This window comes from Schistocerca gregaria, chromosome X (assembly GCF_023897955.1).
Source record: "Schistocerca gregaria isolate iqSchGreg1 chromosome X, iqSchGreg1.2, whole genome shotgun sequence".
NCBI lineage: Eukaryota > Metazoa > Arthropoda > Insecta > Orthoptera > Acrididae > Schistocerca > Schistocerca gregaria.
Genome location: NC_064931.1, coordinates 414,462,929 through 414,474,310, shown reverse-complemented (window position 1 = coordinate 414,474,310; position 11,382 = coordinate 414,462,929).

Sequence of the window (11,382 nt, the reverse complement as noted above, 5' to 3'; positions counted from 1 at the left end):
GTTAAAGATACAGATCATGGTATTCACAAAGCTTTTTGAAAATAAATTTTGCATGTTTACAATACTCAACAGTTATGTCACACTCACCTAGTTTGCTGTAAAATTCTTCTTTTGCTGGAAGCTTTGTCTTTTCCTATTTCTTCCAAGAATCCATGTAAATATATTGATAGACACCTTTTTAAATTAAAAAAATGTAATAAATATTCTGGGAACAATTTTCTATTTTCCATTTGGTCCTTTCTTAAATTTCATGAAAGTTTGTGACGACTTGAAGCCATAAATCTAAGTGTGTCAATAAGTCTCATCTTCAAATTATCAGACATCGTGCCAAAACTAATACATCTATCTTAATTCTTGAGTATCAAATCTATTGCTTCGTTCTCATGACCAAGTTCTTTTAAAAATAAATGATAAACATGTCCAGAGAGATTAGGTAATAAATTTGTACAGAACTCGTTTTTTTGTTTTGTTGCAATTAATATATAATGGATTTATATATTTTTCCATCATTGATCATGATAATGACCTAATTATTATTTTTTATATAATGGTATCTACACAATAAGCATGTGTTAGATCTTGTATGTCTTTACTGTTATTCATATCTTAATGGCCTTAGTTCTTCAGTTTCAGAATCTATTCTTCCAATTTCTTCAACCTCTTTTTTGATACATTTAATGAATTTTTTGTGACAATTTGGTCCTTGACATTTCACTGGCTCTTTGTAGCATCCATTAATACATATCCGATGTAATAAGAGAAACCACTTTTCTAATTGTTTGATATTACATGGTACAAAATTCATCCTTTAATTTTAATTCTACTATATTTACTTTTCTATTGAGAAATTTCTTAATATTTTTCTGTATAAACCAAATGAATATCTCACCTAACTGAATATGTTTATAATTTTTTGATATGGTTGACAGTTATTCACCTTTAATAACAAACTTTCTAAATAAGCATAAATAACGAATGGAAATTTTTGTAGGAGCTGATAATTTTTAAAACTACATATTAACCTTTTTCTAGTAATTCTATTTTTACTGGTTTGACACCTAAGCAATTTGTTGCGTGAATACCTAATTTACCTTTACTGTTGAAGCAGAGTAAACACATATTGCAAACAAATTTCACTTCACGTTTTGTAATTTGACTCAAAGCGGAGCTGGATAATTTTTGATACAAGAATTGTGTGAATTACAGCCATTCTTAACATAAAGAAGATTTACATGTTTCTCTTTATTACATTTCGTAGTGTGAAATTGGTAACTTCATATTTCTTATCAAATGAATAAACATTAACAGATACATTAATTTTGGCCTTAATTTTTGGTATATTCTCAACTACGACAGGGAAATCAAAATTTTAAAGTTTCTGATCAATATCAAGGCCAATATTTTTGTATTTTGTGACTATCCACATTTTTATATACAGGAAACAAAGCAGATCTTACAGCGCACAGAAAACATGTCTGATCGTTACTTTTTACTCTAATATATGCTTTTTTATTCTTTATTTGTTCTGGCAGTTCGATATAAGATGGACCTCTTAGTGGAACACATCCATTAACAGCCAAATGCAAGACACTTTTTCTATTTAATTTCAAACAGCTTGAAAATTTGACATTTTTAATAAAATACTTTTTATGTGTCTCAATTTTTTAATTATCTCTCTCTCTCTCACTTGTCTGCATTCTGTTCTCACAAAAAATTTAAAATTTACTTTCAGTGCATGATGGGATTTTGTATACTATTCCACTACTTTCATAATTTTTGGCTTCGATACATTCAAGAAAAAATTATACTCAATTTTAGATTATTTTTTAAATTGTAGTCAATAGTTTGTGAGAAAATGCTTTATAAAATAGATCATCTCTAACTGGTCTTCTGACTGTTGATTTCTTGAATACATTAATAGAAAATGGAATTATTTCAGTCAATGATTTAGCTTCATTTCTTTCGAAAATTTCATCATTATTTTCAGTTTTAGAATAAGGTAATTATTTCAGAAGATTTCCGTGACGGACTTGAGCAACTCTGAATTGCTTCATTTTAGTATCTTCTTTAGTAAAAATATAATCTAATAAGCATAAATTAAGCTAATTCGAAGCATGACATTTCTTATTTTTGATATTTTTGAGAGTATTTTGTTTCAAATTACTTAAATGTTTGTCTTTAAAGAATGACTTTGAATAAAAGCAGTGCAAACCTTTAATTTCTCGACAACTGCTACATTTTTTCCTTCTATTATCACATACAGTTTGCTGTTCAGTTAAAATTATGAACTGACTTCTAAGTTCTGCAATATTTGCACATTTCAGATTGAATGGCTTCCATTTAATTCGAAAAAATTTAATAGGAAAGTATCAAATTTATATTTTCTAGTTTTAGTAATGTATCTTTAAATTTGGTTATTACCTCAAGAGTTAATGCTGATGATTTATTGTGAGCAATACCAAATAAAGAAAAGTGAGTTTTTTCAGCTCTAACTACCTTTTTTCTAAATTAATTGTATTCATAGAAAGTATTATCTTTGAAAAATTACAGCAAGCCATAAATATATCTAATGCAGAATTTATTTCTGTAAGCAATCCAGAAAGTAGTCTGGTTATAGTACCCCATATTTTAGTTTCAAAACTACATTCATCTGTCTCTGGACTAAAATAGTGTTTAAAGAATATACATGTTTTATTTGAAAATATGTGACGATGAGGAAAAGATGAAATACCCAACGAAATGATAATGTTCTACGAGTCGTGTCGTGAAATGCAAGAAGTTCGAACGTGGTAGGTAAGCTAAAAAATCTGAAAAAGGAAATGCTCAAGTTTAGTCTAGGTAGAGTGGGGCTCAGGAAAGTAAAATGGAAAGAAGACAAGGATTTCTGGTCAGATGAGTGTAGGGTAATATCAAACAGTAGCAGAAAATGGTATAACTGAAGTAGTATTTGTCATGAAGAGGAAGGTAGGGCCGAGAGGAGTTACTGTGAACAGTTCAGTGTTAGGGCTGTCCACGGCAGAACAGACAGCAGACTATCGCCTACAACGATAGTTCAGGTATACATGCCGACGCCGCAAGCCGAAGAGGAAGAGATAGAGAACGTTTATGAGAATATTGAACGGATAATTCAATACGTAAAGGGAGATGAAAATCTAATAGTCATGGGGAATTGGAATGCGCTTGTAGGGGAAGGAGTAGAAAAAAGGGTTATGGGAGAACATGGGCTTGGTACTAGGAATAAGAGAGGAGAAAGACTAACTGAGTTCTGCAGTAAGTTTCAACCAGTAATAGTGAATACTCTCTTCAAGAATCACGAGAGGAGGATGTATACGTGGAAGAAACCGGGAGATACGGAAAGATTTCAATTAAGTTGCCTCATAGTCAGGCAGAGATTTCGAAATTAGATATTGGATTGTAAGGCGAACCCAGGAGCAGATAGAGCCTCAGATCGCAATTTACTAGTAAAGAAGAGTAAGCAGAAGTTTAAGAGACTATTCAGGAAGAATCAGTGCGCAAAAAATGGCATACGGAGATATTAGGGAATGAAGAGGTACACTTGAAGTTCTTTGAGGCTATAGATACTGTGATAAGGAATATCTCGGAAGGCAGTTCAATTTAAGAGGAATGGACATCTCTAAAAAGGCAGTCACAAATTTGGAAGGACCGAGACGGAATGTAGGAAAGTTAAAACAGTCTCCGTTGAAATTAAAAACAAAGATGATAACATTAGGAGTGCAATGGGAATTATACTTTTAAATGCAGAGGAGAGAGCAGATAGGTGGATAGAGTACGTTGAAGAACTTAATGAGGGGGAAAATTTGTGTGATGACGTGATAGAATAAGAAACAGTGGTCGATATAGGAGGAATAGGGGATCCAGTATTAGAATCAGAATTTAAAAGAGCTTTGGAAGATGTAAAATCTAATGAGGCAGAAGGGGTAGATAACATTCCATCAGAATTTCTAAAATACTTTGCGAAAGTAACAATAAAACGATTATTCATGATGGCGTGTAGAATGTATGAGACTGGAAATATATCATCTGACTTTCGGGAAACATCACCCACAAAATTCCGAAGACTGAAAGAGCCGCCAAGTGTGAGAATTATCGCACAATAAGCTTAACAGCTTATGTATCCAAGGTGCTGACGAGAATAATATACAAAAGAATGGAAAAGAAAATTGAGGATCAGTTAGGTGACTATCAGTTTGGCCTTAGGAAAGGTAAAGGCGCCAGAGAGGCAGGTCTGACGTTTTGGTTGATAATGGAAGCAAGACTAAAGAAAAATGAACACACGTTCATAGGATTTGTCGACCTGGAAAAAGCGTTCGACAGTATCAAATGGTGGAAGTTGTTCGAAATTCTGAGAAAAATAAGGGTAAGCTATAGGGAAAGACGGGAAATATACAATATGTACAAGAACAAAGAGTGAACAACAAGAATGGAAGACCATGAACGAAGTACTCAGATTAAAAAGGATGTCAGAGAGAGAGATGTAATCTTTCACCCCTACTGTTCAATCTGTATATCGAAGCAGCAATGGTGGAAATAAAAGAAAGATTCAAGAATGGAATTAAAATTCAACGTGAAAAGATATCATTGATAAGATTCACTAATGACATTGCTATCCTCAGCGGACAAGAAGAAGAATTACAAGATCTGCTGAATGGAATGAACAGTCTAACGAGTACAGAACGTGGACTGACAGTAAACCGAAGAAAGAGGAAAGTAATGAGAAGCAGTAGGAATGAGAACAGCGAGAAACTTAACATCATGATTGGTGATCACGAAGTAGATGAAGTTAAGTAAATCTGCTAACTAGCTATGACGGACACAGGAAGGAGGACAAAAAAAAACAGACTAGAACTGATAAAAAGGGAATTCCTGGCAAAGATAGATCTACTGGTTCAAAGATAGATTTTAATTTGAGGAAGAAAATGCTGAGAATTTTGCATCTGGACCCCACAGCATTGTATGGTAGCGCAACGTGGACTGTGGGAAAACCGGAAAAGAAGAGAATCGAATCATTAATTGAGATGTGGTGCTTCAGAAGAATGTTGAAAATTAGGTTGACTGGTAAGGTAAGGAATGAGGAGGTTTTCCGTAGAATCGGTGAGAAAAGGAAAATATGGAAAACACTGGCATGATGAAGAGACAGGATTGTAGAACATCTGTTAAGACATCATGGAATAACTTCCATGATACTAGATGGAGCTGTAGAGAGTAAAAACTGTAAAGGAAGACAGGGGTTGGAGTACATCAAGCAAATAATTGATGACGTAGGTTGCAAATGTAGCTCTGAGATGAAGAGATCGGTACAGGAATTCGTGGCGGGCTTCACCAAACCAATCAGAAGGCTGATGACTAAAAAAATAAAAAACAACAAGTTATCCTCCTGTCTGTTCTTAAAAATAATATTTAATCCAGATTTTATTCCAAAATTATTGATCTGTGACGTGAAACAGAGAAATTTTGTAGTAAAATTAAAAAACAATTCAGATTTACCATATACTGCTAGAAAATGCAACCTCAAAAAAAGATAACTTATAAAAAACACGAAACAAAAAGGTATCAACCATCTCTTCAACACTTAGTTGAGCTTATATAAACCATGTTTCTGTTATTCATAAACAACTTTCGCACTTATCATTAATTACAGGAAACTCTGGTCTTTGATCATCATGATGAACTTTCTATTGAGTAAAAAATGACAACAATAATGACACAGATATTTTAGGTGTTTGTGAATGTAAACTGCACTTGCATCTAAAGTAATTGCTTTGATAATGAGCGCTATTCGGAAAGTAACGATCCGCTCATTCGCGAAACGGAAACCAATGTGAAGATCAAAAATGTTTTCTTGCGTCGTCCCTCTCGTCAAAGATAGAGTGCCCAGGAAGCCTGCGTCTCGGATAGCTAGACCACAATTCAAGCAAATCGTATTACTGAAGTTTATTACAAAAGGAAATGATTGCGATACTTAACTTTATGAGATACGGATGTGTCGCGGACAAAGGGCGACAGACAAACAAGAAATCCTTCATTATATACACTACTGGCCATTAAAATTGCTACACCACGAAGATGACGTGCTACAGACGCGAAATTTAGCCGACGGGAAGAAGATACTGTGATATCCAAATGATTAGCTTTTCAGAGCATTCACACAAGGTTGGCGTCTGTGGCGACTCCTACAACGTTCTGACATCAGGAAAATTTCCAACCGATTTCTCATACACAAAGAGCAGTTGAACGGCATTGCCTGGTGAAACGTTGTTGTGATTCTTCTTGTAAGGAGGAGAAATGCGTACCATCACGTTTCCGATAAAGGTCGGATTGTAGCCTGTCGTGGTTGCGGTTTATCGTATCACGACACTGCTGCTCGCGTTGCTCGAGATCAAATGTCTGTTAGCAGAATATGGAATCGGTGGGTCGAGGAGGGTAATACGGAACGCCGTACTGGATACCATCGGCCTCGTATCACTAGAAGTCGAGATGACAGACATCTTACCCGCATGGCTGTAACGGATTGTGCAGCCACCTCTCGATCCCTGCGTCAACAGATGGGAACGTTTGTAAGACAATAACCATTTGCACGAACAGTTCGACGACGTTTGCAGCAGCATGGCCTATCAGCTCGGAGACCATGGCTGCGGTTACCCTTGACGCTGCATCACAGACAGGAGCGCCTCCGATGGTGTACTCAACGACGAACCTGGGTGCACGAATAGCAAAACGTCATTTCTTCGAATGAATCCAAGTTCTGTTTGCAGCATCATGATGATCGGATCCGTGTTTGGCGATATCGCGGTGAACGCACATTGGAAGCGTGTATTCGTCATCGCCATACTGGCGTATCACCCGGCGCGATGGTACGGGGTGCCATTGGCTACACGTCTCGGTCACCTGTTGCTCGCATTGATGGCACTTTGAACAGTGGACGTTACATTTTAGATGTGTTACGACACGTGGCTCTACCCTTCATTCGATTCCTGCGAAACCCTACATTTCGGCAGGATAATGCACGACCGCATATTTCAGGTCCTTTACGGGCCTTTCTGGATACAGATAATGTTCGACTGCTGCCCTGGCCAGCACATTCTCCAGATCTCTCACCAATTGAAAACGTCTGGTCAATGGTGGTCGAGCAACTGGGTCGGCACAATACGCCAGTCACTACTCTTGATGAACTGTGGTATCGTGTTGAAGCTGCATGGGCAGTTGTGTCTGTACACGCCATCCAAGCTCTGTTTGACTCAATGTCCAGGGGTATCAAGGCCGTTATTACGGCCAAAGGTGGTTGTTCTGGGTACTGATTTCTCAGGATCTATACACCAAAATTGATTGAAAATGTAATCACATGTCAGTTCTAGTATAATATATTTGTCCAATGAATACCCGTTTATCATCTGCATTTCTTCTTGGTGTAGCAATTTTAATGGCCAGTAGTGTAAATTCGTAATACAAGGGAAGTAATACAGTCCCTAAGTCGCTGATAAACAAATGCCTGTTCCTGATACCGCTGTGGAAGTGGGCCGCGGCAGGCGGCGCGGCGCTTATGTCCTCTCTTTGTAGAGGTCGCTGCCGTCGCGTTCTCGTCCTGGAGAGGGGACCGTCAGCGTGCAACTGGCTGACATCGTCTCACTCTGCTCTAACGTTCCCGCCTGGCGTGCCGGCGCCTGACTTTACGTCGGAACACGTTTTATTTGCAGCAGTTAGCTAGACCTTCCAGCTATTTCTCTACAGAGCTGCCGCTCCCACTTAAACATATATCGTAGCGTTGTACCAACTTTCCAATGCCCTCGTCACAGAAGGCCGCCGCCTGTGCTTTCCGCCAAATCTCTGCGCTGGTCTACAGGTCGTTGTCTGTGCCAAAATGTTGCCTTCATAGCCAGCAGTTTATGTGAGCAGAAACTCAGTGGGAGTCAATACCGGCTGTATTGTGGGTAATCAAACACTTCCCATCCAAAACGCTGCAGGAGCATCTTCACTGCCCCTGCAGAGTGAGGGCGAGAATTGTCACGACGAAAGAAACGCATAGTAGTTATATTATGTTGGCTGCTTGATATCAGGCGAAATCTCTCACCAGACCATCGCACTTGGCGGGAGACACTATTTTCTAGACATCTTTACGTGCTCACTGTGCGCTCAAAACTTAAAACAGCGACAGAAGGTGATGGTCGGGCATACTAGAAACACCGATCAACACCTCTGTGCAAACTTTAATCGGATTTTCACCGACGTTTTCATTCCGCGCTCGTACCTTACTTTCCGAATGGCCCCCGTCTATAAAAGTTCACAGGCTGTCATCAGCAATTTCTTTTAATTTTAAAATGCAATTTATATTTTGTAACATCTACATCTACATTTATACTCCGCAAGCCACCCAACGGTGTGTGGCGGAGGGCACTTTACGTGCCACTGTCATTACCTCCCTTTCCTGTTCCAGTCGCGTATGGTTCGCGGGAAGAACGACTGCTGGAAAGCCTCCGTGCGCGCTCCAACCTCTCTAATTTTACATTCGTGATCTCCTCGGGAGATATATGTAGGGGGAAGCAATATATTCGATCCAGGAACGCACTCTCTCCAAACCTGGACAGCAAGCTAAACCGCGATGCAGAGCGCCTCTCTTGCCGAGTCTGCCACTTGAGTTTGCTAAACATCTCCGTAATGCTATCACGCTTACCAAATAACCCTTTGACGAAACGCACCGCTCTTCTTTGGATCTTCTCTATCTCCTCCGTCAACCCGACCTGGTACGGATCCCACACTGATGAGCAATAGTCAAGTATAGGTCGAACGAGTGTTTTGTAAGCCACCTCCTTTGTTGATGGACTACATTTTCTAAGGTTTCTCCCAATGAATCTCAACCTGACACCCGCCCTACCAACAGTCAATTTTATATGATCATTCCACTTCAAATCGTTCCGTACGTATACTAGCAGATATTTTACAGAAGTAACTGCTACCACTATTTGTTCCACTATCATATAATCATACAATAAAGGATGCGTCTTTCTATGTATTCGCAATACATTAAATTTGTCTATGTTAAGGGTCAGTTCCCACTCCCTGCACCAAGTGCCTATCCGCTGCAGATATTCCTGCATTTCGCTACAATTTTCTAATGCTGCAACTTCTCTGTATACTACAGCATCATCCGCGAAAAGCCGCATGGAAATTCCGACACTATCGATTAGGTCATTTATATATATTGTAAAAAGCAATGGTCCCATAACACTCCCCTGCGGCACACTAGAGGTTACTTTAACGTCTGTAGACGTCTCTCCATTGAGAACAACCTTCTGTGTTCTGTTTGCTAAAAACTCTTCAATCCAGCCACACAGCTGGTCTGATATTCCGTAGGCTCTTACTTTGTTTATCAGGCGACAGTTCGGAACTGTATCGAACGTCTTCAGGAAGTCAAAGAACATGCCATCTACTTGGGAGCCTATATCTAATATTTTCTGGGTCTCATGAGGAAATAAAGCGAGTTGGGTAACATACGCAATGGACTACCAATGAACGATGTGCAAAACACACAAACAAAAACAAAAAGAATTTGTCAGCTCCCAGATTCTCTCTCACACATTCATTTATGTACTGTACCAAAACTACCTACTCGTAGTTCTGGTAGAACGCAGCACTAGTAGTACATATCTACGAATCGTTCAGCAACGGCGAAACAGAGGACGATGAGAGAAACCCTGTATTCTGGACTCAGCCGGTATTAGGGGGAGGGCGGCTGGCGAACTGGGTCATTCCGCTGGCGGGCACGTGTGCGCCTGCCGAGGGTCGACAAGTTCCGACTCTAATCAACACGTGTTCCCGACTTTTTGTTGATATTGTTTCCGCGGCCGGTGTAACCCAATAGAGCTTTATCCGTGGCCGCGGGCGGTGTCGCGCCCGCATTATTGTGTTAGGGAGCGGGTAATGTGCGCAGGCTCGGATTGCCGTGTGTTTGTGTTGGTCGCCCGCGGTGCGGCAGGCAGCCGCCCTTATTGGGTTACTTGAAACTAATTCGCGGGCCGAGCTGTTTGCTTTAAATCAGTTTCAATTGCGCGTGCCGCGCCCGCGGCGGATCCCGTAACGCAATCAGCGGCCGCGTCTCCCGCTACAGGGCCGCTTCCCGCTTCCCTTCGCCATTCTTTCCGGCCCGCAGAGAACACGTGCGACCTCCGACGATACCCCGGCTCCGCTCTCCGAACACCTTAAGGCAAACGACGAAATTACTAATTACAGCCTTCCGTCGTAATCTGCCCATTACCCAAGTCAAACACTCTTTATTTTGAGCAAACTCTCCTGGGTAGCCGACTTGAAGTGCGTCGTCATTCCTTTCGCCCATTATTCGCCGAAAACCGCGCACTCTGACGTTGTTGATTTTCCTGAATGCTTCTCGGTGCAACATCATTCATTTAACAAACCACACCCGACTTTAGTATAAGACTTACTTTCGCACTTACTTCCACATCATATTATCCAAAGAAGAATATCCGTGTCTATCATACCCCGTACAACGTCGACAAGAGGTATAAGGCGACTTCAGAATCAGAAAAACAATAGGTTAAGAACGAATCAGAAGATCTTTAGCAGGGAAAACGATGCTTGCGTCTTTTATTTTTCTTCCACAGTAGGAAATTTATGGTAAGGATTATGGGACGAAACTGCTGAGGTCATCGGTCCCTAGGCTTGTACACTAATTAAATTTGTGGTATCGATAGCTGCAATGCCACGGCGTAGGTTCTAAGGTTGGCACTACGACAGCGGAAGCTCTTCGCCGACCACAGCGCACTCTAGCCGGCGCTGTGCAGCTCTACGACCGCCGATCCAGATTCAGCCCACTTGACCAAGAGCAGACGACCAACCAACATTGTTTCATTTTCATAGTGGGCGAGCCACAACAGATTTTCCCTGTGTAACTTCTGTGAGCTTTGATACATCCGGCTTCGCACCTACGTGCTCCTCAGTACAAAGTTGTGTATTCACGTTATTATTTTGTTGTGATATAGTAAAACCACTTTTACTTTAATTGCAGTACCGAGTGTTCTACCTCACCTGCTCCTCCTAGCTTCCTATATTCGGCCTACCCTTCAGTTTTCAGGAGCAGACCCACGCGCCGCCTTCCAGGCGGGATACAAAATAAAGTTAACTTAAACTAACTTAAGCTAAGGACAACACACACATATTCATACCAGAGGGAGGACTCGAACCTTCGACGGGGGGAGTCGCACGAACTGTGACAAGACGCCTCGCCGGCCGAAGTGGCCGTGCGGTTCTAGGCGCTATAGTCTGGAGCCGAGAGACCGCTACGGTTGCAGGTTCGAATCCTGCCTCGGGCATGGATGTGTGGGATGTCCTTAGGTTAGTTGGGTTTAATTAATT